This window comes from Crinia signifera, unplaced genomic scaffold (genome assembly GCF_055691185.1).
Source record: "Crinia signifera unplaced genomic scaffold, ASM5569118v1 HAP2_SCAFFOLD_80, whole genome shotgun sequence".
Classification (NCBI taxonomy): domain Eukaryota; kingdom Metazoa; phylum Chordata; class Amphibia; order Anura; family Myobatrachidae; genus Crinia; species Crinia signifera.
Window position 1 is genome coordinate 347,969 of NW_028142708.1, and position 25,253 is coordinate 373,221.

A 25,253-nucleotide genomic window follows, 5' to 3' on the forward strand; every position below is an offset into this window, starting at 1 on the left:
ACTGCCGACAGAATGATTAAGACAAATTCTATATACGCATAGTACAGAAAAAATATCCAGAGTCTGAAATCCCGACAGCCGCCATCCCAAACGTATGTATGCCGGGGAGGGTCAGGCTGCGGCGGGGAGGGTTAGGCTTCAAGAAGAGAGGCTAAGGGTTTGGCTGCGGTAAAAGGTTAGCGTTAGGAGGGCGTAACATACTTACCCGCCCAGGTGATGGAATTCGGTCATGTGACCACTGTCATTCTAAACGTCGGTCTCCCGTACCCAAATCGTATAACGGTATCACAAACTATGGAGTCTATGTGCTAAGCCTTGGAGAAAGATAAAGTATCAACCAACCCGCTCCTTACACTTCTTTGTCAAACATAACCTGTAACATGGCAGTTAGGAGCTGATTGGCTGCTACTTTATCTCTCTCCACTGTATCTCTCTCTCCAGTACATAGACCCTCTGTCGACTCCACAGCAATGGATGATTGCGGACATAGAAATGGTTCTGTTTCACCAATGTACTGTACTGAGTCCGCATGCTACCTCCTCTCTGAAACAGAAGTACAGCTCCCCACTTCTGCGTGGAACCACAAGTCTCAGCCAGCCTTCTTGGCAGTCTCTGAGTCACGCTGCTCGTTGGCGTCTCTCATCGGCTACCACCGTTCCCCCTCCAGCTGCTCTTTTACTTTTAAATCAACTTTATGCGAAATGACGCTGCGCGCTTCTATGCCCTTTTTTAAAAATGGCCTAATCGGAGTAGGATCTGACAGGCCACAAAATGGCTGCCATCAGAATGCCCTGGAAAGTGATGGCTTCAGAAAGTAGCATATTACGTGTTGGTGGGACGGGTCTGTAAGTCATACCTCACAACGTCAGGGAATCACGGTGCAGCCATCTTCTCTGGGCCTCAATGCCTTGTGTGGGCCCACGTCTGCAAGGTTACAGCAGCAGCAGCAGCAGCAGCAGCAGCACCTGAAGTGCACAGGAATCTGTCTGCAACACTAATGCTAATTACAGACACTTGCCCGAGTCCTCGGTGTGTTCCTGGCTCCCAGCAACCCCCCCTCCCCAGCCACGGCCTGGACTCTGTGCAAAGCTGCCCACAGTGAGACAGCCTCCAGTCACAAGCAGACCAGCGCTGTCTCGAAGGCACGTAGAAAAGGAGCAAATGTGAGGCTGGTCTCTGCCTACGGCCACACTACCCTGAACACGCCCGATCTCGTCTGATCTCGGAAGCTAAGCAGGGTCAGGCCTGGTTAGTACTTGGATGGGAGACCGCCTGGGAATACCAGGTGCTGTAGGCTTTTGCTTTTCTAGCCTGCAACCAGCAGGAGGCGCTCACGCCAGCTTACTTTTTTTCTTCTTCTTCTTCACTTGATCACATTTTTCTTTCTTTCTGTCTTTTCTTCTTTCCTTCTTTCTTTCCTCCACTACACCAGCAGGTAGCAGCACCTGGGGTTGCCGACGCAGTCAAATGGCAGCACATGCCGCACAGGGATTTCCTGCAGCAACACAGAGTGCAGTAAAAGCGTCGCCCAGCACACAGGTTATTCCGCCGCCTCAAACACGGGCAAAGTGTTTGCCCTAAACCTGAATCCACTGCATTGCTGGACATCACATCATCCACGTGTCAGTCCGTCCCATATATCTGGAGCACAGCCACAATGCAGCTGTTGTCTGGACAGAATGTCCCAGTGAATCCGGCATGGCTGCACTTTTTATTTATGACGCGACCACGCGGCAGACACAGAAACCGGCTGCATTGGAACATGTGCACCTGCGGTGATCTTAACGGCATCAGGTGTTTCGCTAAAGAGGAGACAAGGCAACGTGTCGGCATTCTCAAACTGCCGACAGAATGATTAAGACAAATTCTATATACGCATAGTACAGAAAAAATATCCAGAGTCTGAAATCCCGACAGCCGCCATCCCAAACGTATGTATGCCGGGGAGGGTCAGGCTGCGGCGGGGAGGGTTAGGCTTCAAGAAGAGAGGCTAAGGGTTTGGCTGCGGTAAAAGGTTAGCGTTAGGAGGGCGTAACATACTTACCCGCCCAGGTGATGGAATTCGGTCATGTGACCACTGTCATTCTAAACGTCGGTCTCCCGTACCCAAATCGTATAACGGTATCACAAACTATGGAGTCTATGTGCTAAGCCTTGGAGAAAGATAAAGTATCAACCAACCCGCTCCTTACACTTCTTTGTCAAACATAACCTGTAACATGGCAGTTAGGAGCTGATTGGCTGCTACTTTATCTCTCTCCACTGTATCTCTCTCTCCAGTACATAGACCCTCTGTCGACTCCACAGCAATGGATGATTGCGGACATAGAAATGGTTCTGTTTCACCAATGTACTGTACTGAGTCCGCATGCTACCTCCTCTCTGAAACAGAAGTACAGCTCCCCACTTCTGCGTGGAACCACAAGTCTCAGCCAGCCTTCTTGGCAGTCTCTGAGTCACGCTGCTCGTTGGCGTCTCTCATCGGCTACCACCGTTCCCCCTCCAGCTGCTCTTTTACTTTTAAATCAACTTTATGCGAAATGACGCTGCGCGCTTCTATGCCCTTTTTTAAAAATGGCCTAATCGGAGTAGGATCTGACAGGCCACAAAATGGCTGCCATCAGAATGCCCTGGAAAGTGATGGCTTCAGAAAGTAGCATATTACGTGTTGGTGGGACGGGTCTGTAAGTCATACCTCACAACGTCAGGGAATCACGGTGCAGCCATCTTCTCTGGGCCTCAATGCCTTGTGTGGGCCCACGTCTGCAAGGTTACAGCAGCAGCAGCAGCAGCAGCACCTGAAGTGCACAGGAATCTGTCTGCAACACTAATGCTAATTACAGACACTTGCCCGAGTCCTCGGTGTGTTCCTGGCTCCCAGCAACCCCCCCTCCCCAGCCACGGCCTGGACTCTGTGCAAAGCTGCCCACAGTGAGACAGCCTCCAGTCACAAGCAGACCAGCGCTGTCTCGAAGGCACGTAGAAAAGGAGCAAATGTGAGGCTGGTCTCTGCCTACGGCCACACCACCCTGAACACGCCCGATCTCGTCTGATCTCGGAAGCTAAGCAGGGTCAGGCCTGGTTAGTACTTGGATGGGAGACCGCCTGGGAATACCAGGTGCTGTAGGCTTTTGCTTTTCTAGCCTGCAACCAGCAGGAGGCGCTCACGCCAGCTTACTTTTTTTCTTCTTCTTCTTCACTTGATCACATTTTTCTTTCTTTCTGTCTTTTCTTCTTTCCTTCTTTCTTTCCTCCACTACACCAGCAGGTAGCAGCACCTGGGGTTGCTGACGCAGTCAAATGGCAGCACATGCCGCACAGGGATTTCCTGCAGCAACACAGAGTGCAGTAAAAGCGTCGCCCAGCACACAGGTTATTCCGCCGCCTCAAACACGGGCAAAGTGTTTGCCCTAAACCTGAATCCACTGCATTGCTGGACATCACATCATCCACGTGTCAGTCCGTCCCATATATCTGGAGCACAGCCACAATGCAGCTGTTGTCTGGACGGAATGTCCCAGTGAATCCGGCATGGCTGCACTTTTTATTTATGACGCGACCACGCGGCAGACACAGAAACCGGCTGCATTGGAACATGTGCACCTGCGGTGATCGTAACGGCATCAGGTGTTTCGCTAAAGAGGAGACAAGGCAACGTGTCGGCATTCTCAAACTGCCGACAGAATGATTAAGACAAATTCTATATACGCATAGTACAGAAAAAATATCCAGAGTCTGAAATCCCGACAGCTGCCATCCCAAACGTATGTATGCCGGGGAGGGTCAGGCTGCGGCGGGGAGGGTTAGGCTTCAAGAAGAGAGGCTAAGGGTTTGGCTGCGGTAAAAGGTTAGCGTTAGGAGGGCGTAACATACTTACCCGCCCAGGTGATGGAATTCGGTCATGTGACCACTGTCATTCTAAACGTCGGTCTCCCGTACCCAAATCGTATAACGGTATCACAAACTATGGAGTCTATGTGCTAAGCCTTGGAGAAAGATAAAGTATCAACCAACCCGCTCCTTACACTTCTTTGTCAAACATAACCTGTAACATGGCAGTTAGGAGCTGATTGGCTGCTACTTTATCTCTCTCCACTGTATCTCTCTCTCCAGTACATAGACCCTCTGTCGACTCCACAGCAATGGATGATTGCGGACATAGAAATGGTTCTGTTTCACCAATGTACTGTACTGAGTCCGCATGCTACCTCCTCTCTGAAACAGAAGTACAGCTCCCCACTTCTGCGTGGAACCACAAGTCTCAGCCAGCCTTCTTGGCAGTCTCTGAGTCACGCTGCTCGTTGGCGTCTCTCATCGGCTACCACCGTTCCCCCTCCAGCTGCTCTTTTACTTTTAAATCAACTTTATGCGAAATGACGCTGCGCGCTTCTATGCCCTTTTTTAAAAATGGCCTAATCGGAGTAGGATCTGACAGGCCACAAAATGGCTGCCATCAGAATGCCCTGGAAAGTGATGGCTTCAGAAAGTAGCATATTACGTGTTGGTGGGACGGGTCTGTAAGTCATACCTCACAACGTCAGGGAATCACGGTGCAGCCATCTTCTCTGGGCCTCAATGCCTTGTGTGGGCCCACGTCTGCAAGGTTACAGCAGCAGCAGCAGCAGCAGCAGCAGCACCTGAAGTGCACAGGAATCTGTCTGCAACACTAATGCTAATTACAGACACTTGCCCGAGTCCTCGGTGTGTTCCTGGCTCCCAGCAACCCCCCCTCCCCAGCCACGGCCTGGACTCTGTGCAAAGCTGCCCACAGTGAGACAGCCTCCAGTCACAAGCAGACCAGCGCTGTCTCGAAGGCACGTAGAAAAGGAGCAAATGTGAGGCTGGTCTCTGCCTACGGCCACACCACCCTGAACACGCCCGATCTCGTCTGATCTCGGAAGCTAAGCAGGGTCAGGCCTGGTTAGTACTTGGATGGGAGACCGCCTGGGAATACCAGGTGCTGTAGGCTTTTGCTTTTCTAGCCTGCAACCAGCAGGAGGCGCTCACGCCAGCTTACTTTTTTTCTTCTTCTTCTTCACTTGATCACATTTTTCTTTCTTTCTGTCTTTTCTTCTTTCCTTCTTTCTTTCCTCCACTACACCAGCAGGTAGCAGCACCTGGGGTTGCCGACGCAGTCAAATGGCAGCACTTGCCGCACAGGGATTTCCTGCAGCAACACAGAGTGCAGTAAAAGCGTCGCCCAGCACACAGGTTATTCCGCCGCCTCAAACACGGGCAAAGTGTTTGCCCTAAACCTGAATCCACTGCATTGCTGGACATCACATCATCCACGTGTCAGTCCGTCCCATATATCTGGAGCACAGCCACAATGCAGCTGTTGTCTGGACGGAATGTCCCAGTGAATCCGGCATGGCTGCACTTTTTATTTATGACGCGACCACGCGGCAGACACAGAAACCGGCTGCATTGGAACATGTGCACCTGCGGTGATCGTAACGGCATCAGGTGTTTCGCTAAAGAGGAGACAAGGCAACGTGTCGGCATTCTCAAACTGCCGACAGAATGATTAAGACAAATTCTATATACGCATAGTACAGAAAAAATATCCAGAGTCTGAAATCCCAACAGCCGCCATCCCAAACGTATGTATGCCGGGGAGGGTCAGGCTGCGGCGGGGAGGGTTAGGCTTCAAGAAGAGAGGCTAAGGGTTTGGCTGCGGTAAAAGGTTAGCGTTAGGAGGGTGTAACATACTTACCCGCCCAGGTGATGGAATTCGGTCATGTGACCACTGTCATTCTAAACGTCGGTCTCCCGTACCCAAATCGTATAACGGTATCACACACTATGGAGTCTATGTGCTAAGCCTTGGAGAAAGATAAAGTATCAACCAACCCGCTCCTTACACTTCTTTGTCAAACATAACCTGTAACATGGCAGTTAGGAGCTGATTGGCTGCTCCTTTATCTCTCTCCACTGTATCTCTCTCTCCAGTACATAGACCCTCTGTCGACTCCACAGCAATGGATGATTGCGGACATAGAAATGGTTCTGTTTCACCAATGTACTGTACTGAGTCCGCATGCTACCTCCTCTCTGAAACAGAAGTACAGCTCCCCACTTCTGCGTGGAACCACAAGTCTCAGCCAGCCTTCTTGGTAGTCTCTGAGTCACGCTGCTCGTTGGCGTCTCTCATCGGCTACCACCGTTCCCCTCCAGCTGCTCTTTTACTTTTAAATCAACTTTATGCGAAATGACGCTGCGCGCTTCTATGCCCTTTTTTAAAAATGGCCTAATCGGAGTAGGATCTGACAGGCCACAAAATGGCTGCCATCAGAATGCCCTGGAAAGTGATGGCTTCAGGAAGTAGCATATTACGTGTTGGTGGGACGGGTCTGTAAGTCATACCTCACAACGTCAGGGAATCACGGTGCAGCCATCTTCTCTGGGCCTCAATGCCTTGTGTGGGCCCACGTCTGCAAGGTTACAGCAGCAGCAGCAGCAGCAGCAGCACCTGAAGTGCACAGGAATCTGTCTGCAACACTAATGCTAATTACAGACACTTGCCCGAGTCCTCGGTGTGTTCCTGGCTCCCAGCAACCCCCCCTCCCCAGCCACGGCCTGGACTCTGTGCAAAGCTGCCCACAGTGAGACAGCCTCCAGTCACAAGCAGACCAGCGCTGTCCCGAAGGCACGTAGAAAAGGAGCAAATGTGAGGCTGGTCTCTGCCTACGGCCACACCACCCTGAACACGCCCGATCTCGTCTGATCTCGGAAGCTAAGCAGGGTCAGGCCTGGTTAGTACTTGGATGGGAGACCGCCTGGGAATACCAGGTGCTGTAGGCTTTTGCTTTTCTAGCCTGCAACCAGCAGGAGGCGCTCACGCCAGCTTACTTTTCTTCTTCTTCTTCACTTGATCACATTTTTCTTTCTTTCTGTCTTTTCTTCTTTCCTTCTTTCTTTCCTCCACTACACCAGCAGGTAGCAGCACCTGGGGTTGCCGACGCAGTCAAATGGCAGCACATACCGCACAGGGATTTCCTGCAGCAACACAGAGTGCAGTAAAAGCGTCGCCCAGCACACAGGTTATTCCGCCGCCTCAAACACGGGCAAAGTGTTTGCCCTAAACCTGAATCCACTGCATTGCTGGACATCACATCATCCACGTGTCAGTCCGTCCCATATATCTGGAGCACAGCCACAATGCAGCTGTTGTCTGGACAGAATGTCCCAGTGAATCCGGCATGGCTGCACTTTTTATTTATGACGCGACCACGCGGCAGACACAGAAACCGGCTGCATTGGAACATGTGCACCTGCGGTGATCTTAACGGCATCAGGTGTTTCGCTAAAGAGGAGACAAGGCAACGTGTCGGCATTCTCAAACTGCCGACAGAATGATTAAGACAAATTCTATATACGCATAGTACAGAAAAAATATCCAGAGTCTGAAATCCCGACAGCCGCCATCCCAAACGTATGTATGCCGGGGAGGGTCAGGCTGCGGCGGGGAGGGTTAGGCTTCAAGAAGAGAGGCTAAGGGTTTGGCTGCGGTAAAAGGTTAGCGTTAGGAGGGCGTAACATACTTACCCGCCCAGGTGATGGAATTCGGTCATGTGACCACTGTCATTCTAAACGTCAGTCTCCCGTACCCAAATCGTATAACGGTATCACAAACTATGGAGTCTATGTGCTAAGCCTTGGAGAAAGATAAAGTATCAACCAACCCGCTCCTTACACTTCTTTGTCAAACATAACCTGTAACATGGCAGTTAGGAGCTGATTGGCTGCTACTTTATCTCTCTCCACTGTATCTCTCTCTCCAGTACATAGACCCTCTGTCGACTCCACAGCAATGGATGATTGCAGACATAGAAATGGTTCTGTTTCACCAATGTACTGTACTGAGTCCGCATGCTACCTCCTCTCTGAAACAGAAGTACAGCTCCCCACTTCTGCGTGGAACCACAAGTCTCAGCCAGCCTTCTTGGCAGTCTCTGAGTCACGCTGCTCGTTGGCGTCTCTCATCGGCTACCACCGTTCCCCCTCCAGCTGCTCTTTTACTTTTAAATCAACTTTATGCGAAATGACGCTGCGCGCTTCTATGCCCTTTTTTAAAAATGGCCTAATCGGAGTAGGATCTGACAGGCCACAAAATGGCTGCCATCAGAATGCCCTGGAAAGTGATGGCTTCAGAAAGTAGCATATTACGTGTTGGTGGGACGGGTCTGTAAGTCATACCTCACAACGTCAGGTAATCACGGTGCAGCCATCTTCTCTGGGCCTCAATGCCTTGTGTGGGCCCACGTCTGCAAGGTAGCAGCAGCAGCAGCAGCAGCAGCACCTGAAGTGCACAGGAATCTGTCTGCAACACTAATGCTAATTACAGACACTTGCCCGAGTCCTCGGTGTGTTCCTGGCTCCCAGCAACCCCCCCTCCCCAGCCACGGCCTGGACTCTGTGCAAAGCTGCCCACAGTGAGACAGCCTCCAGTCACAAGCAGACCAGCGCTGTCTCGAAGGCACGTAGAAAAGAAGCAAATGTGAGGCTGGTCTCTGCCTACGGCCACACCACCCTGAACACGCCCGATCTCGTCTGATCTCGGAAGCTAAGCAGGGTCAGGCCTGGTTAGTACTTGGATGGGAGACCGCCTGGGAATACCAGGTGCTGTAGGCTTTTGCTTTTCTAGCCTGCAACCAGCAGGAGGCGCTCACGCCAGCTTACTTTTTTTCTTCTTCTTCTTCACTTGATCACATTTTTCTTTCTTTCTGTCTTTTCTTCTTTCCTTCTTTCTTTCCTCCACTACACCAGCAGGTAGCAGCACCTGGGGTTGCCGACGCAGTCAAATGGCAGCACATGCCGCACAGGGATTTCCTGCAGCAACACAGAGTGCAGTAAAAGCGTCGCCCAGCACACAGGTTATTCCGCCGCCTCAAACACGGGCAAAGTGTTTGCCCTAAACCTGAATCCACTGCATTGCTGGACATCACATCATCCACGTGTCAGTCCGTCCCATATATCTGGAGCACAGCCACAATGCAGCTGTTGTCTGGACGGAATGTCCCAGTGAATCCGGCATGGCTGCACTTTTTATTTATGACGCGACCACGCGGCAGACACAGAAACCGGCTGCATTGGAACATGTGCACCTGCGGTGATCTTAACGGCATCAGGTGTTTCGCTAAAGAGGAGACAAGGCAACGTGTCGGCATTCTCAAACTGCCGACAGAATGATTAAGACAAATTCTATATACGCATAGTACAGAAAAAATATCCAGAGTCTGAAATCCCGACAGCCGCCATCCCAAACGTATGTATGCCGGGGAGGGTCAGGCTGCGGCGGGGAGGGTTAGGCTTCAAGAAGAGAGGCTAAGGGTTTGGCTGCGGTAAAAGGTTAGCGTTAGGAGGGCGTAACATACTTACCCGCCCAGGTGATGGAATTCGGTCATGTGACCACTGTCATTCTAAACGTCGGTCTCCCGTACCCAAATCGTATAACGGTATCACAAACTATGGAGTCTATGTGCTAAGCCTTGGAGAAAGATAAAGTATCAACCAACCCGCTCCTTACACTTCTTTGTCAAACATAACCTGTAACATGGCAGTTAGGAGCTGATTGGCTGCTACTTTATCTCTCTCCACTGTATCTCTCTCTCCAGTACATAGACCCTCTGTCGACTCCACAGCAATGGATGATTGCGGACATAGAAATGGTTCTGTTTCACCAATGTACTGTACTGAGTCCGCATGCTACCTCCTCTCTGAAACAGAAGTACAGCTCCCCACTTCTGCGTGGAACCACAAGTCTCAGCCAGCCTTCTTGGCAGTCTCTGAGTCACGCTGCTCGTTGGCGTCTCTCATCGGCTACCACCGTTCCCCCTCCAGCTGCTCTTTTACTTTTAAATCAACTTTATGCGAAATGACGCTGCGCGCTTCTATGCCCTTTTTTAAAAATGGCCTAATCGGAGTAGGATCTGACAGGCCACAAAATGGCTGCCATCAGAATGCCCTGGAAAGTGATGGCTTCAGAAAGTAGCATATTACGTGTTGGTGGGACGGGTCTGTAAGTCATACCTCACAACGTCAGGGAATCACGGTGCAGCCATCTTCTCTGGGCCTCAATGCCTTGTGTGGGCCCACGTCTGCAAGGTTACAGCAGCAGCAGCAGCAGCAGCAGCACCTGAAGTGCACAGGAATCTGTCTGCAACACTAATGCTAATTACAGACACTTGCCCGAGTCCTCGGTGTGTTCCTGGCTCCCAGCAACCCCCCCTCCCCAGCCACGGCCTGGACTCTGTGCAAAGCTGCCCACAGTGAGACAGCCTCCAGTCACAAGCAGACCAGCGCTGTCTCGAAGGCACGTAGAAAAGGAGCAAATGTGAGGCTGGTCTCTGCCTACGGCCACACCACCCTGAACACGCCCGATCTCGTCTGATCTCGGAAGCTAAGCAGGGTCAGGCCTGGTTAGTACTTGGATGGGAGACCGCCTGGGAATACCAGGTGCTGTAGGCTTTTGCTTTTCTAGCCTGCAACCAGCAGGAGGCGCTCACGCCAGCTTACTTTTTTTCTTCTTCTTCTTCACTTGATCACATTTTTCTTTCTTTCTGTCTTTTCTTCTTTCCTTCTTTCTTTCCTCCACTACACCAGCAGGTAGCAGCACCTGGGGTTGCCGACGCAGTCAAATGGCAGCACATGCCGCACAGGGATTTCCTGCAGCAACACAGAGTGCAGTAAAAGCGTCGCCCAGCACACAGGTTATTCCGCCGCCTCAAACACGGGCAAAGTGTTTGCCCTAAACCTGAATCCACTGCATTGCTGGACATCACATCATCCACGTGTCAGTCCGTCCCATATATCTGGAGCACAGCCACAATGCAGCTGTTGTCTGGACGGAATGTCCCAGTGAATCCGGCATGGCTGCACTTTTTATTTATGACGCGACCACGCGGCAGACACAGAAACCGGCTGCATTGGAACATGTGCACCTGCGGTGATCTTAACGGCATCAGGTGTTTCGCTAAAGAGGAGACAAGGCAACGTGTCGGCATTCTCAAACTGCCGACAGAATGATTAAGACAAATTCTATATACGCATAGTACAGAAAAAATATCCAGAGTCTGAAATCCCGACAGCCGCCATCCCAAACGTATGTATGCCGGGGAGGGTCAGGCTGCGGCGGGGAGGGTTAGGCTTCAAGAAGAGAGGCTAAGGGTTTGGCTGCGGTAAAAGGTTAGCGTTAGGAGGGCGTAACATACTTACCCGCCCAGGTGATGGAATTCGGTCATGTGACCACTGTCATTCTAAACGTCGGTCTCCCGTACCCAAATCGTATAACGGTATCACAAACTATGGAGTCTATGTGCTAAGCCTTGGAGAAAGATAAAGTATCAACCAACCCGCTCCTTACACTTCTTTGTCAAACATAACCTGTAACATGGCAGTTAGGAGCTGATTGGCTGCTACTTTATCTCTCTCCACTGTATCTCTCTCTCCAGTACATAGACCCTCTGTCGACTCCACAGCAATGGATGATTGCAGACATAGAAATGGTTCTGTTTCACCAATGTACTGTACTGAGTCCGCATGCTACCTCCTCTCTGAAACAGAAGTACAGCTCCCCACTTCTGCGTGGAACCACAAGTCTCAGCCAGCCTTCTTGGCAGTCTCTGAGTCACGCTGCTCGTTGGCGTCTCTCATCGGCTACCACCGTTCCCCCTCCAGCTGCTCTTTTACTTTTAAATCAACTTTATGCGAAATGACGCTGCGCGCTTCTATGCCCTTTTTTAAAAATGGCCTAATCGGAGTAGGATCTGACAGGCCACAAAATGGCTGCCATCAGAATGCCCTGGAAAGTGATGGCTTCAGAAAGTAGCATATTACGTGTTGGTGGGACGGGTCTGTAAGTCATACCTCACAACGTCAGGGAATCACGGTGCAGCCATCTTCTCTGGGCCTCAATGCCTTGTGTGGGCCCACGTCTGCAAGGTTACAGCAGCAGCAGCAGCAGCAGCAGCAGCAGCACCTGAAGTGCACAGGAATCTGTCTGCAACACTAATGCTAATTACAGACACTTGCCCGAGTCCTCGGTGTGTTCCTGGCTCCCAGCAACCCCCCCTCCCCAGCCACGGCCTGGACTCTGTGCAAAGCTGCCCACAGTGAGACAGCCTCCAGTCACAAGCAGACCAGCGCTGTCCCGAAGGCACGTAGAAAAGGAGCAAATGTGAGGCTGGTCTCTGCCTACGGCCACACCACCCTGAACACGCCCGATCTCGTCTGATCTCGGAAGCTAAGCAGGGTCAGGCCTGGTTAGTACTTGGATGGGAGACCGCCTGGGAATACCAGGTGCTGTAGGCTTTTGCTTTTCTAGCCTGCAACCAGCAGGAGGCGCTCACGCCAGCTTACTTTTTTTCTTCTTCTTCTTCACTTGATCACATTTTTCTTTCTTTCTGTCTTTTCTTCTTTCCTTCTTTCTTTCCTCCACTACACCAGCAGGTAGCAGCACCTGGGGTTGCCGACGCAGTCAAATGGCAGCACATGCCGCACAGGGATTTCCTGCAGCAACACAGAGTGCAGTAAAAGCGTCGCCCAGCACACAGGTTATTCCGCCGCCTCAAACACGGGCAAAGTGTTTGCCCTAAACCTGAATCCACTGCATTGCTGGACATCACATCATCCACGTGTCAGTCCGTCCCATATATCTGGAGCACAGCCACAATGCAGCTGTTGTCTGGACAGAATGTCCCAGTGAATCCGGCATGGCTGCACTTTTTATTTATGACGCGACCACGCGGCAGACACAGAAACCGGCTGCATTGGAACATGTGCACCTGCGGTGATCTTAACGGCATCAGGTGTTTCGCTAAAGAGGAGACAAGGCAACGTGTCGGCATTCTCAAACTGCCGACAGAATGATTAAGACAAATTCTATATACGCATAGTACAGAAAAAATATCCAGAGTCTGAAATCCCGACAGCCGCCATCCCAAACGTATGTATGCCGGGGAGGGTCAGGCTGCGGCGGGGAGGGTTAGGCTTCAAGAAGAGAGGCTAAGGGTTTGGCTGCGGTAAAAGGTTAGCGTTAGGAGGGCGTAACATACTTACCCGCCCAGGTGATGGAATTCGGTCATGTGACCACTGTCATTCTAAACGTCGGTCTCCCGTACCCAAATCGTATAACGGTATCACAAACTATGGAGTCTATGTGCTAAGCCTTGGAGAAAGATAAAGTATCAACCAACCCGCTCCTTACACTTCTTTGTCAAACATAACCTGTAACATGGCAGTTAGGAGCTGATTGGCTGCTACTTTATCTCTCTCCACTGTATCTCTCTCTCCAGTACATAGACCCTCTGTCGACTCCACAGCAATGGATGATTGCGGACATAGAAATGGTTCTGTTTCACCAATGTACTGTACTGAGTCCGCATGCTACCTCCTCTCTGAAACAGAAGTACAGCTCCCCACTTCTGCGTGGAACCACAAGTCTCAGCCAGCCTTCTTGGTAGTCTCTGAGTCACGCTGCTCGTTGGCGTCTCTCATCGGCTACCACCGTTCCCCCTCCAGCTGCTCTTTTACTTTTAAATCAACTTTATGCGAAATGACGCTGCGCGCTTCTATGCCCTTTTTTAAAAATGGCCTAATCGGAGTAGGATCTGACAGGCCACAAAATGGCTGCCATCAGAATGCCCTGGAAAGTGATGGCTTCAGAAAGTAGCATATTACGTGTTGGTGGGACGGGTCTGTAAGTCATACCTCACAACGTCAGGGAATCACGGTGCAGCCATCTTCTCTGGGCCTCAATGCCTTGTGTGGGCCCACGTCTGCAAGGTTACAGCAGCAGCAGCAGCAGCAGCAGCAGCACCTGAAGTGCACAGGAATCTGTCTGCAACACTAATGCTAATTACAGACACTTGCCCGAGTCCTCGGTGTGTTCCTGGCTCCCAGCAACCCCCCCTCCCCAGCCACGGCCTGGACTCTGTGCAAAGCTGCCCACAGTGAGACAGCCTCCAGTCACAAGCAGACCAGCGCTGTCTCGAAGGCACGTAGAAAAGGAGCAAATGTGAGGCTGGTCTCTGCCTACGGCCACACCACCCTGAACACGCCCGATCTCGTCTGATCTCGGAAGCTAAGCAGGGTCAGGCCTGGTTAGTACTTGGATGGGAGACCGCCTGGGAATACCAGGTGCTGTAGGCTTTTGCTTTTCTAGCCTGCAACCAGCAGGAGGCGCTCACGCCAGCTTACTTTTTTTCTTCTTCTTCTTCACTTGATCACATTTTTCTTTCTTTCTGTCTTTTCTTCTTTCTTTCCTCCACTACACCAGCAGGTAGCAGCACCTGGGGTTGCCGACGCAGTCAAATGGCAGCACATGCCGCACAGGGATTTCCTGCAGCAACACAGAGTGCAGTAAAAGCGTCGCCCAGCACACAGGTTATTCCGCCGCCTCAAACACGGGCACAGTGTTTGCCCTAAACCTGAATCCACTGCATTGCTGGACATCACATCATCCACGTGTCAGTCCGTCCCATATATCTGGAGCACAGCCACAATGCAGCTGTTGTCTGGACAGAATGTCCCAGTGAATCCGGCATGGCTGCACTTTTTATTTATGACGCGACCACGCGGCAGACACAGAAACCGGCTGCATTGGAACATGTGCACCTGCGGTGATCTTAACGGCATCAGGTGTTTCGCTAAAGAGGAGACAAGGCAACGTGTCGGCATTCTCAAACTGCCGACAGAATGATTAAGACAAATTCTATATACGCATAGTACAGAAAAAATATCCAGAGTCTGAAATCCCGACAGCCGCCATCCCAAACGTATGTATGCCGGGGAGGGTCAGGCTGCGGCGGGGAGGGTTAGGCTTCAAGAAGAGAGGCTAAGGGTTTGGCTGCGGTAAAAGGTTAGCGTTAGGAGGGCGTAACATACTTACCCGCCCAGGTGATGGAATTCGGTCATGTGACCACTGTCATTCTAAACGTCGGTCTCCCGTACCCAAATCGTATAACGGTATCACAAACTATGGAGTCTATGTGCTAAGCCTTGGAGAAAGATAAAGTATCAACCAACCCGCTCCTTACACTTCTTTGTCAAACATAACCTGTAACATGGCAGTTAGGAGCTGATTGGCTGCTACTTTATCTGTCTCCACTGTATCTCTCTCTCCAGTACATAGACCCTCTGTCGACTCCACAGCAATGGATGATTGCGGACATAGAAATGGTTCTGTTTCACCAATGTACTGTACTGAGTCCGCATGCTACCTCCTCTCTGAAACAGAAGTACAGCTCCCCACTTCTGCGTGGAACCACAAGTCTCAGCCAGCCTTCTTGGCAGTCTCTGAGTCACGCTGCTCGTTGGCGTCTCTCATCGGCTACCACCGTTCCCCCTCCAGCTGCTCTTTTACTTTTAAATCAACTTTATGCGAAATGACGCTGCGCGCTTCTATGCCCTTTTTTAAAAATGGCCTAATCGGAGTAGGATCTGACAGGCCACAAAATGGCTGCCATCAGAATGCCCTGGAAAGTGATGGCTTCAGAAAGTAGCATATTACGTGTTGGTGGGACGGGTCTGTAAGTCATACCTCACAACGTCAGGGAATCACGGTGCAGCCATCTTCTCTGGGCCTCAATGCCTTGTGTGGGCCCACGTCTGCAAGGTTACAGCAGCAGCAGCAGCAGCAGCAGCACCTGAAGTGCACAGGAATCTGTCTGCAACACTAATGCTAATTACAGACACTTGCCCGAGTCCTCGGTGTGTTCCTGGCTCCCAGCAACCCCCCCTCCCCAGCCACGGCCTGGACTCTGTGCAAAGCTGCCCACAGTGAGACAGCCTCCAGTCACAAGCAGACCAGCGCTGTCTCGAAGGCACGTAGAAAAGGAGCAAATGTGAGGCTGGTCTCTGCCTACGGCCACACCACCCTGAACACGCCCGATCTCGTCTGATCTCGGAAGCTAAGCAGGGTCAGGCCTGGTTAGTACTTGGATGGGAGACCGCCTGGGAATACCAGGTGCTGTAGGCTTTTGCTTTTCTAGCCTGCAACCAGCAGGAGGCGCTCACGCCAGCTTACTTTTTTTCTTCTTCTTCTTCACTTGATCACATTTTTCTTTCTTTCTGTCTTTTCTTCTTTCCTTCTTTCTTTCCTCCACTACACCAGCAGGTAGCAGCACCTGGGGTTGCCGACGCAGTCAAATGGCAGCACATGCCGCACAGGGATTTCCTGCAGCAACACAGAGTGCAGTAAAAGCGTCGCCCAGCACACAGGTTATTCCGCCGCCTCAAACACGGGCAAAGTGTTTGCCCTAAACCTGAACCCACTGCATTGCTGGACATCACATCATCCACGTGTCAGTCCGTCCCATATATCTGGAGCACAGCCACAATGCAGCTGTTGTCTGGACAGAATGTCCCAGTGAATCCGGCATGGCTGCACTTTTTATTTATGACGCGACCACGCGGCAGACACAGAAACCGGCTGCATTGGAACATGTGCACCTGCGGTGATCTTAACGGCATCAGGTGTTTCGCTAAAGAGGAGACAAGGCAACGTGTCGGCATTCTCAAACTGCCGACAGAATGATTAAGACAAATTCTATATACGCATAGTACAGAAAAAATATCCAGAGTCTGAAATCCCGACAGCCGCCATCCCAAACGTATGTATGCCGGGGAGGGTCAGGCTGCGGCGGGGAGGGTTAGGCTTCAAGAAGAGAGGCTAAGGGTTTGGCTGCGGTAAAAGGTTAGCGTTAGGAGGGCGTAACATACTTACCCGCCCAGGTGATGGAATTCGGTCATGTGACCACTGTCATTCTAAACGTCGGTCTCCCGTACCCAAATCGTATAACGGTATCACAAACTATGGAGTCTATGTGCTAAGCCTTGGAGAAAGATAAAGTATCAACCAACCCGCTCCTTACACTTCTTTGTCAAACATAACCTGTAACATGGCAGTTAGGAGCTGATTGGCTGCTACTTTATCTCTCTCCACTGTATCTCTCTCTCCAGTACATAGACCCTCTGTCGACTCCACAGCAATGGATGATTGCGGACATAGAAATGGTTCTGTTTCACCAATGTACTGTACTGAGTCCGCATGCTACCTCCTCTCTGAAACAGAAGTACAGCTCCCCACTTCTGCGTGGAACCACAAGTCTCAGCCAGCCTTCTTGGCAGTCTCTGAGTCACGCTGCTCGTTGGCGTCTCTCATCGGCTACCACCGTTCCCCCTCCAGCTGCTCTTTTACTTTTAAATCAACTTTATGCGAAATGACGCTGCGCGCTTCTATGCCCTTTTTTAAAAATGGCCTAATCGGAGTAGGATCTGACAGGCCACAAAATGGCTGCCATCAGAATGCCCTGGAAAGTGATGGCTTCAGAAAGTAGCATATTACGTGTTGGTGGGACGGGTCTGTAAGTCATACCTCACAACGTCAGGGAATCACGGTGCAGCCATCTTCTCTGGGCCTCAATGCCTTGTGTGGGCCCACGTCTGCAAGGTTACAGCAGCAGCAGCAGCAGCAGCAGCACCTGAAGTGCACAGGAATCTGTCTGCAACACTAATGCTAATTACAGACACTTGCCCGAGTCCTCGGTGTGTTCCTGGCTCCCAGCAACCCCCCCTCCCCAGCCACGGCCTGGACTCTGTGCAAAGCTGCCCACAGTGAGACAGCCTCCAGTCACAAGCAGACCAGCGCTGTCCCGAAGGCACGTAGAAAAGGAGCAAATGTGAGGCTGGTCTCTGCCTACGGCCACACCACCCTGAACACGCCCGATCTCGTCTGATCTCGGAAGCTAAGCAGGGTCAGGCCTGGTTAGTACTTGGATGGGAGACCGCCTGGGAATACCAGGTGCTGTAGGCTTTTGCTTTTCTAGCCTGCAACCAGCAGGAGGCGCTCACGCCAGCTTACTTTTCTTCTTCTTCTTCTTCACTTGATCACATTTTTCTTTCTTTCTGTCTTTTCTTCTTTCCTTCTTTCTTTCCTCCACTACACCAGCAGGTAGCAGCACCTGGGGTTGCCGACGCAGTCAAATGGCAGCACATGCCGCACAGGGATTTCCTGCAGCAACACAGAGTGCAGTAAAAGCGTCGCCCAGCACACAGGTTATTCCGCCGCCTCAAACACGGGCAAAGTGTTTGCCCTAAACCTGAATCCACTGCATTGCTGGACATCACATCATCCACGTGTCAGTCCGTCCCATATATCTGGAGCACAGCCACAATGCAGCTGTTGTCTGGACGGAATGTCCCAGTGAATCCGGCATGGCTGCACTTTTTATTTATGACGCGACCATGCGGCAGACACAGAAACCGGCTGCATTGGAACATGTGCACCTGCGGTGATCGTAACGGCATCAGGTGTTTCGCTAAAGAGGAGACAAGGCAACGTGTCGGCATTCTCAAACTGCCGACAGAATGATTAAGACAAATTCTATATACGCATAGTACAGAAAAAATATCCAGAGTCTGAAATCCCAACAGCCGCCATCCCAAACGTATGTATGCCGGGGAGGGTCAGGCTGCGGCGGGGAGGGTTAGGCTTCAAGAAGAGAGGCTAAGGGTTTGGCTGCGGTAAAAGGTTAGCGTTAGGAGGGTGTAACATACTTACCCGCCCAGGTGATGGAATTCGGTCATGTGACCACTGTCATTCTAAACGTCGGTCTCCCGTACCCAAATCGTATAACGGTATCACACACTATGGAGTCTATGTGCTAAGCCTTGGAGAAAGATAAAGTATCAACCAACCCGCTCCTTACACTTCTTTGTCAAACATAACCTGTAACATGGCAGTTAGGAGCTGATTGGCTGCTACTTTATCTCTCTCCACTGTATCTCTCTCTCCAGTACATAGACCCTCTGTCGACTCCACAGCAATGGATGATTGCGGACATAGAAATGGTTCTGTTTCACCAATGTACTGTACTGAGTCCGCATGCTACCTCCTCTCTGAAACAGAAGTACAGCTCCCCACTTCTGCGTGGAACCACAAGTCTCAGCCAGCCTTCTTGGCAGTCTCTGAGTCACGCTGCTCGTTGGCGTCTCTCATCGGCTACCACCGTTCCCCCTCCAGCTGCTCTTTTACTTTTAAATCAACTTTATGCGAAATGACGCTGCGCGCTTCTATGCCCTTTTTTAAAAATGGCCTAATCGGAGTAGGATCTGACAGGCCACAAAATGGCTGCCATCAGAATGCCCTGGAAAGTGATGGCTTCAGAAAGTAGCATATTACGTGTTGGTGGGACGGGTCTGTAAGTCATACCTCACAACGTCAGGGAATCACGGTGCAGCCATCTTCTCTGGGCCTCAATGCCTTGTGTGGGACCACGTCTGCAAGGTCACAGCAGCAGCAGCAGCAGCACCTGAAGTGCACAGGAATCTGTCTGCAACACTAATGCTAATTACAGACACTTGCCCGAGTCCTCGGTGTGTTCCTGGCTCCCTGCAACCCCCCCTCCCCAGCCACGGCCTGGACTCTGTGCAAAGCTGCCCACAGTGAGACAGCCTCCAGTCACAAGCAGACCAGCGCTGTCCCGAAGGCACGTAGAAAAGGAGCAAATGTGAGGCTGGTCTCTGCCTACGGCCACACCACCCTGAACACGCCCGATCTCGTCTGATCTCGGAAGCTAAGCAGGGTCAGGCCTGGTTAGTACCTGGATGGGAGACCGCCTGGGAATACCAGGTGCTGTGGGCTTTTGCTTTTCTAGCCTGCAACCAGCAGGAGGCGCTCACGCCAGCTTACTTTTCTTCTTCACTTGATCACATTTTTCTTTCTTTCTGTCTTTTCTTCTTTCCTTCTTTCTTTCCTCCACTACACCAGCAGGTAGCAGCACCTGGGGTTGCCGACGCAGTCAAATGGCAGCACATGCCGCACAGGGATTTCCTGCAGCAACACAGAGTGCAGTAAAAGCGTCGCCCAGCACACAGGTTATTCCGCCGCCTCAAACACGGGCAAAGTGTTTGCCCTAAACCTGAATCCACTGCATTGCTGGACATCACATCATCCACGTGTCAGTCCGTCCCATATATCTGGAGCACAGCCACAATGCAGCTGTTGTCTGGACGGAATGTCCCAGTGAATCCGGCATGGCTGCACTTTTTATTTATGACGCGACCACGCGGCAGACACAGAAACCGGCTGCATTGGAACATGTGCACCTGCGGTGATCGTAACGGCATCAGGTGTTTCGCTAAAGAGGAGACAAGGCAACGTGTCGGCATTCTCAAACTGCCGACAGAATGATTAAGACAAATTCTATATACGCATAGTACAGAAAAAATATCCAGAGTCTGAAATCCCGACAGCCGCCATCCCAAACGTATGTATGCCGGGGAGGGTCAGGCTGCGGCGGGGAGGGTTAGGCTTCAAGAAGAGAGGCTAAGGGTTTGGCTGTGGTAAAAGGTTAGCGTTAGGAGGGCGTAACATACTTACCCGCCCAGGTGATGGAATTCGGTCATGTGACCACTGTCATTCTAAACGTCGGTCTCCCGTACCCAAATCGTATAACGGTATCACACACTATGGAGTCTATGTGCTAAGCCTTGGAGAAAGATAAAGTATCAACCAACCCGCTCCTTACACTTCTTTGTCAAACATAACCTGTAACATGGCAGTTAGGAGCTGATTGGCTGCTACTTTATCTCTCTCCACTGTATCTCTCTCTCCAGTACATAGACCCTCTGTCGACTCCACAGCAATGGATGATTGCGGACATAGAAATGGTTCTGTTTCACCAATGTACTGTACTGAGTCCGCATGCTACCTCCTCTCTGAAACAGAAGTACAGCTCCCCACTTCTGCGTGGAACCACAAGTCTCAGCCAGCCTTCTTGGCAGTCTCTGAGTCACGCTGCTCGTTGGCGTCTCTCATCGGCTACCACCGTTCCCCCTCCAGCTGCTCTTTTACTTTTAAATCAACTTTATGCGAAATGACGCTGCGCGCTTCTATGCCCTTTTTTAAAAATGGCCTAATCGGAGTAGGATCTGACAGGCCACAAAATGGCTGCCATCAGAATGCCCTGGAAAGTGATGGCTTCAGAAAGTAGCATATTACGTGTTGGTGGGACGGGTCTGTAAGTCATACCTCACAACGTCAGGGAATCACGGTGCAGCCATCTTCTCTGGGCCTCAATGCCTTGTGTGGGCCCACGTCTGCAAGGTTACAGCAGCAGCAGCAGCAGCAGCAGCAGCACCTGAAGTGCACAGGAATCTGTCTGCAACACTAATGCTAATTACAGACACTTGCCCGAGTCCTCGGTGTGTTCCTGGCTCCCAGCAACCCCCCCTCCCCAGCCACGGCCTGGACTCTGTGCAAAGCTGCCCACAGTGAGACAGCCTCCAGTCACAAGCAGACCAGCGCTGTCTCGAAGGCACGTAGAAAAGGAGCAAATGTGAGGCTGGTCTCTGCCTACGGCCACACCACCCTGAACACGCCCGATCTCGTCTGATCTCGGAAGCTAAGCAGGGTCAGGCCTGGTTAGTACTTGGATGGGAGACCGCCTGGGAATACCAGGTGCTGTAGGCTTTTGCTTTTCTAGCCTGCAACCAGCAGGAGGCGCTCACGCCAGCTTACTTTTTTTCTTCTTCTTCTTCACTTGATCACATTTTTCTTTCTTTCTGTCTTTTCTTCTTTCCTTCTTTCTTTCCTCCACTACACCAGCAGGTAGCAGCACCTGGGGTTGCCGACGCAGTCAAATGGCAGCACATGCCGCACAGGGATTTCCTGCAGCAACACAGAGTGCAGTAAAAGCGTCGCCCAGCACACAGGTTATTCCGCCGCCTCAAACACGGGCAAAGTGTTTGCCCTAAACCTGAATCCACTGCATTGCTGGACATCACATCATCCACGTGTCAGTCCGTCCCATATATCTGGAGCACAGCCACAATGCAGCTGTTGTCTGGACAGAATGTCCCAGTGAATCCGGCATGGCTGCACTTTTTATTTATGACGCGACCACGCGGCAGACACAGAAACCGGCTGCATTGGAACATGTGCACCTGCGGTGATCTTAACGGCATCAGGTGTTTCGCTAAAGAGGAGACAAGGCAACGTGTCGGCATTCTCAAACTGCCGACAGAATGATTAAGACAAATTCTATATACGCATAGTACAGAAAAAATATCCAGAGTCTGAAATCCCGACAGCCGCCATCCCAAACGTATGTATGCCGGGGAGGGTCAGGCTGCGGCGGGGAGGGTTAGGCTTCAAGAAGAGAGGCTAAGGGTTTGGCTGCGGTAAAAGGTTAGCGTTAGGAGGGCGTAACATACTTACCCGCCCAGGTGATGGAATTCGGTCATGTGACCACTGTCATTCTAAACGTCGGTCTCCCGTACCCAAATCGTATAACGGTATCACAAACTATGGAGTCTATGTGCTAAGCCTTGGAGAAAGATAAAGTATCAACCAACCCGCTCCTTACACTTCTTTGTCAAACATAACCTGTAACATGGCAGTTAGGAGCTGATTGGCTGCTACTTTATCTCTCTCCACTGTATCTCTCTCTCCAGTACATAGACCCTCTGTCGACTCCACAGCAATGGATGATTGCGGACATAGAAATGGTTCTGTTTCACCAATGTACTGTACTGAGTCCGCATGCTACCTCCTCTCTGAAACAGAAGTACAGCTCCCCACTTCTGCGTGGAACCACAAGTCTCAGCCAGCCTTCTTGGCAGTCTCTGAGTCACGCTGCTCGTTGGCGTCTCTCATCGGCTACCACCGTTCCCCCTCCAGCTGCTCTTTTACTTTTAAATCAACTTTATGCGAAATGACGCTGCGCGCTTCTATGCCCTTTTTTAAAAATGGCCTAATCGGAGTAGGATCTGACAGGCCACAAAATGGCTGCCATCAGAATGCCCTGGAAAGTGATGGCTTCAGAAAGTAGCATATTACGTGTTGGTGGGACGGGTCTGTAAGTCATACCTCACAACGTCAGGGAATCACGGTGCAGCCATCTTCTCTGGGCCTCAATGCCTTGTGTGGGCCCACGTCTGCAAGGTTACAGCAGCAGCAGCAGCAGCAGCAGCACCTGAAGTGCACAGGAATCTGTCTGCAACACTAATGCTAATTACAGACACTTGCCCGAGTCCTCGGTGTGTTCCTGGCTCCCAGCAACCCCCCCTCCCCAGCCACGGCCTGGACTCTGTGCAAAGCTGCCCACAGTGAGACAGCCTCCAGTCACAAGCAGACCAGCGCTGTCCCGAAGGCACGTAGAAAAGGAGCAAATGTGAGGCTGGTCTCTGCCTACGGCCACACCACCCTGAACACGCCCGATCTCGTCTGATCTCGGAAGCTAAGCAGGGTCAGGCCTGGTTAGTACTTGGATGGGAGACCGCCTGGGAATACCAGGTGCTGTAGGCTTTTGCTTTTCTAGCCTGCAACCAGCAGGAGGCGCTCACGCCAGCTTACTTTTCTTCTTCTTCTTCTTCACTTGATCACATTTTTCTTTCTTTCTGTCTTTTCTTCTTTCCTTCTTTCTTTCCTCCACTACACCAGCAGGTAGCAGCACCTGGGGTTGCCGACGCAGTCAAATGGCAGCACATGCCGCACAGGGATTTCCTGCAGCAACACAGAGTGCAGTAAAAGCGTCGCCCAGCACACAGGTTATTCCGCCGCCTCAAACACGGGCAAAGTGTTTGCCCTAAACCTGAATCCACTGCATTGCTGGACATCACATCATCCACGTGTCAGTCCGTCCCATATATCTGGAGCACAGCCACAATGCAGCTGTTGTCTGGACGGAATGTCCCAGTGAATCCGGCATGGCTGCACTTTTTATTTATGACGCGACCATGCGGCAGACACAGAAACCGGCTGCATTGGAACATGTGCACCTGCGGTGATCGTAACGGCATCAGGTGTTTCGCTAAAGAGGAGACAAGGCAACGTGTCGGCATTCTCAAACTGCCGACAGAATGATTAAGACAAATTCTATATACGCATAGTACAGAAAAAATATCCAGAGTCTGAAATCCCAACAGCCGCCATCCCAAACGTATGTATGCCGGGGAGGGTCAGGCTGCGGCGGGGAGGGTTAGGCTTCAAGAAGAGAGGCTAAGGGTTTGGCTGCGGTAAAAGGTTAGCGTTAGGAGGGTGTAACATACTTACCCGCCCAGGTGATGGAATTCGGTCATGTGACCACTGTCATTCTAAACGTCGGTCTCCCGTACCCAAATCGTATAACGGTATCACACACTATGGAGTCTATGTGCTAAGCCTTGGAGAAAGATAAAGTATCAACCAACCCGCTCCTTACACTTCTTTGTCAAACATAACCTGTAACATGGCAGTTAGGAGCTGATTGGCTGCTACTTTATCTCTCTCCACTGTATCTCTCTCTCCAGTACATAGACCCTCTGTCGACTCCACAGCAATGGATGATTGCGGACATAGAAATGGTTCTGTTTCACCAATGTACTGTACTGAGTCCGCATGCTACCTCCTCTCTGAAACAGAAGTACAGCTCCCCACTTCTGCGTGGAACCACAAGTCTCAGCCAGCCTTCTTGGCAGTCTCTGAGTCACGCTGCTCGTTGGCGTCTCTCATCGGCTACCACCGTTCCCCCTCCAGCTGCTCTTTTACTTTTAAATCAACTTTATGCGAAATGACGCTGCGCGCTTCTATGCCCTTTTTTAAAAATGGCCTAATCGGAGTAGGATCTGACAGGCCACAAAATGGCTGCCATCAGAATGCCCTGGAAAGTGATGGCTTCAGAAAGTAGCATATTACGTGTTGGTGGGACGGGTCTGTAAGTCATACCTCACAACGTCAGGGAATCACGGTGCAGCCATCTTCTCTGGGCCTCAATGCCTTGTGTGGGACCACGTCTGCAAGGTCACAGCAGCAGCAGCAGCAGCACCTGAAGTGCACAGGAATCTGTCTGCAACACTAATGCTAATTACAGACACTTGCCCGAGTCCTCGGTGTGTTCCTGGCTCCCTGCAACCCCCCCTCCCCAGCCACGGCCTGGACTCTGTGCAAAGCTGCCCACAGTGAGACAGCCTCCAGTCACAAGCAGACCAGCGCTGTCCCGAAGGCACGTAGAAAAGGAGCAAATGTGAGGCTGGTCTCTGCCTACGGCCACACCACCCTGAACACGCCCGATCTCGTCTGATCTCGGAAGCTAAGCAGGGTCAGGCCTGGTTAGTACCTGGATGGGAGACCGCCTGGGAATACCAGGTGCTGTGGGCTTTTGCTTTTCTAGCCTGCAACCAGCAGGAGGCGCTCACGCCAGCTTACTTTTCTTCTTCACTTGATCACATTTTTCTTTCTTTCTGTCTTTTCTTCTTTCCTTCTTTCTTTC

At 51.3% G+C, this 25,253-nt stretch overlaps 14 non-coding genes across 14 annotated transcripts; all 14 read left to right on the forward strand.

Annotated features, from left to right (window-relative positions):
- The first annotated feature begins 1,178 nt into the window (after window positions 1-1,178).
- LOC146056512 (5S ribosomal RNA) lies at window positions 1,179-1,297 on the forward strand. Its single transcript, XR_014469299.1, has one exon. It is a non-coding gene; the product is annotated as a 5S ribosomal RNA (ribosomal RNA).
- Window positions 1,298-3,011: 1,714 nt separating this feature from the next.
- Window positions 3,012-3,130, forward strand: LOC146056450 (5S ribosomal RNA). The gene has a single exon (XR_014469245.1). It is a non-coding gene; the product is annotated as a 5S ribosomal RNA (ribosomal RNA).
- Window positions 3,131-4,850: 1,720 nt separating this feature from the next.
- On the forward strand, window positions 4,851-4,969 carry LOC146056453 (5S ribosomal RNA). The gene has a single exon (XR_014469247.1). It is a non-coding gene; the product is annotated as a 5S ribosomal RNA (ribosomal RNA).
- Window positions 4,970-6,685: 1,716 nt separating this feature from the next.
- Window positions 6,686-6,804, forward strand: LOC146056454 (5S ribosomal RNA). The gene has a single exon (XR_014469248.1). It is a non-coding gene; the product is annotated as a 5S ribosomal RNA (ribosomal RNA).
- Window positions 6,805-8,515: 1,711 nt separating this feature from the next.
- On the forward strand, window positions 8,516-8,634 carry LOC146056455 (5S ribosomal RNA). Its single transcript, XR_014469249.1, has one exon. It is a non-coding gene; the product is annotated as a 5S ribosomal RNA (ribosomal RNA).
- A 1,717-nt stretch (window positions 8,635-10,351) lies between these two features.
- Window positions 10,352-10,470, forward strand: LOC146056456 (5S ribosomal RNA). Its single transcript, XR_014469250.1, has one exon. It is a non-coding gene; the product is annotated as a 5S ribosomal RNA (ribosomal RNA).
- A 1,723-nt stretch (window positions 10,471-12,193) lies between these two features.
- Window positions 12,194-12,312, forward strand: LOC146056457 (5S ribosomal RNA). Its single transcript, XR_014469251.1, has one exon. It is a non-coding gene; the product is annotated as a 5S ribosomal RNA (ribosomal RNA).
- Window positions 12,313-14,032: 1,720 nt separating this feature from the next.
- On the forward strand, window positions 14,033-14,151 carry LOC146056459 (5S ribosomal RNA). Its single transcript, XR_014469253.1, has one exon. It is a non-coding gene; the product is annotated as a 5S ribosomal RNA (ribosomal RNA).
- A 1,709-nt stretch (window positions 14,152-15,860) lies between these two features.
- Window positions 15,861-15,979, forward strand: LOC146056460 (5S ribosomal RNA). The gene has a single exon (XR_014469254.1). It is a non-coding gene; the product is annotated as a 5S ribosomal RNA (ribosomal RNA).
- Window positions 15,980-17,696: 1,717 nt separating this feature from the next.
- LOC146056461 (5S ribosomal RNA) lies at window positions 17,697-17,815 on the forward strand. The gene has a single exon (XR_014469255.1). It is a non-coding gene; the product is annotated as a 5S ribosomal RNA (ribosomal RNA).
- A 1,711-nt stretch (window positions 17,816-19,526) lies between these two features.
- Window positions 19,527-19,645, forward strand: LOC146056482 (5S ribosomal RNA). The gene has a single exon (XR_014469274.1). It is a non-coding gene; the product is annotated as a 5S ribosomal RNA (ribosomal RNA).
- Window positions 19,646-21,356: 1,711 nt separating this feature from the next.
- On the forward strand, window positions 21,357-21,475 carry LOC146056463 (5S ribosomal RNA). Its single transcript, XR_014469256.1, has one exon. It is a non-coding gene; the product is annotated as a 5S ribosomal RNA (ribosomal RNA).
- Window positions 21,476-23,192: 1,717 nt separating this feature from the next.
- LOC146056464 (5S ribosomal RNA) lies at window positions 23,193-23,311 on the forward strand. Its single transcript, XR_014469257.1, has one exon. It is a non-coding gene; the product is annotated as a 5S ribosomal RNA (ribosomal RNA).
- Window positions 23,312-25,022: 1,711 nt separating this feature from the next.
- Window positions 25,023-25,141, forward strand: LOC146056483 (5S ribosomal RNA). The gene has a single exon (XR_014469275.1). It is a non-coding gene; the product is annotated as a 5S ribosomal RNA (ribosomal RNA).
- The last annotated feature ends 112 nt before the right edge of the window (window positions 25,142-25,253 follow it).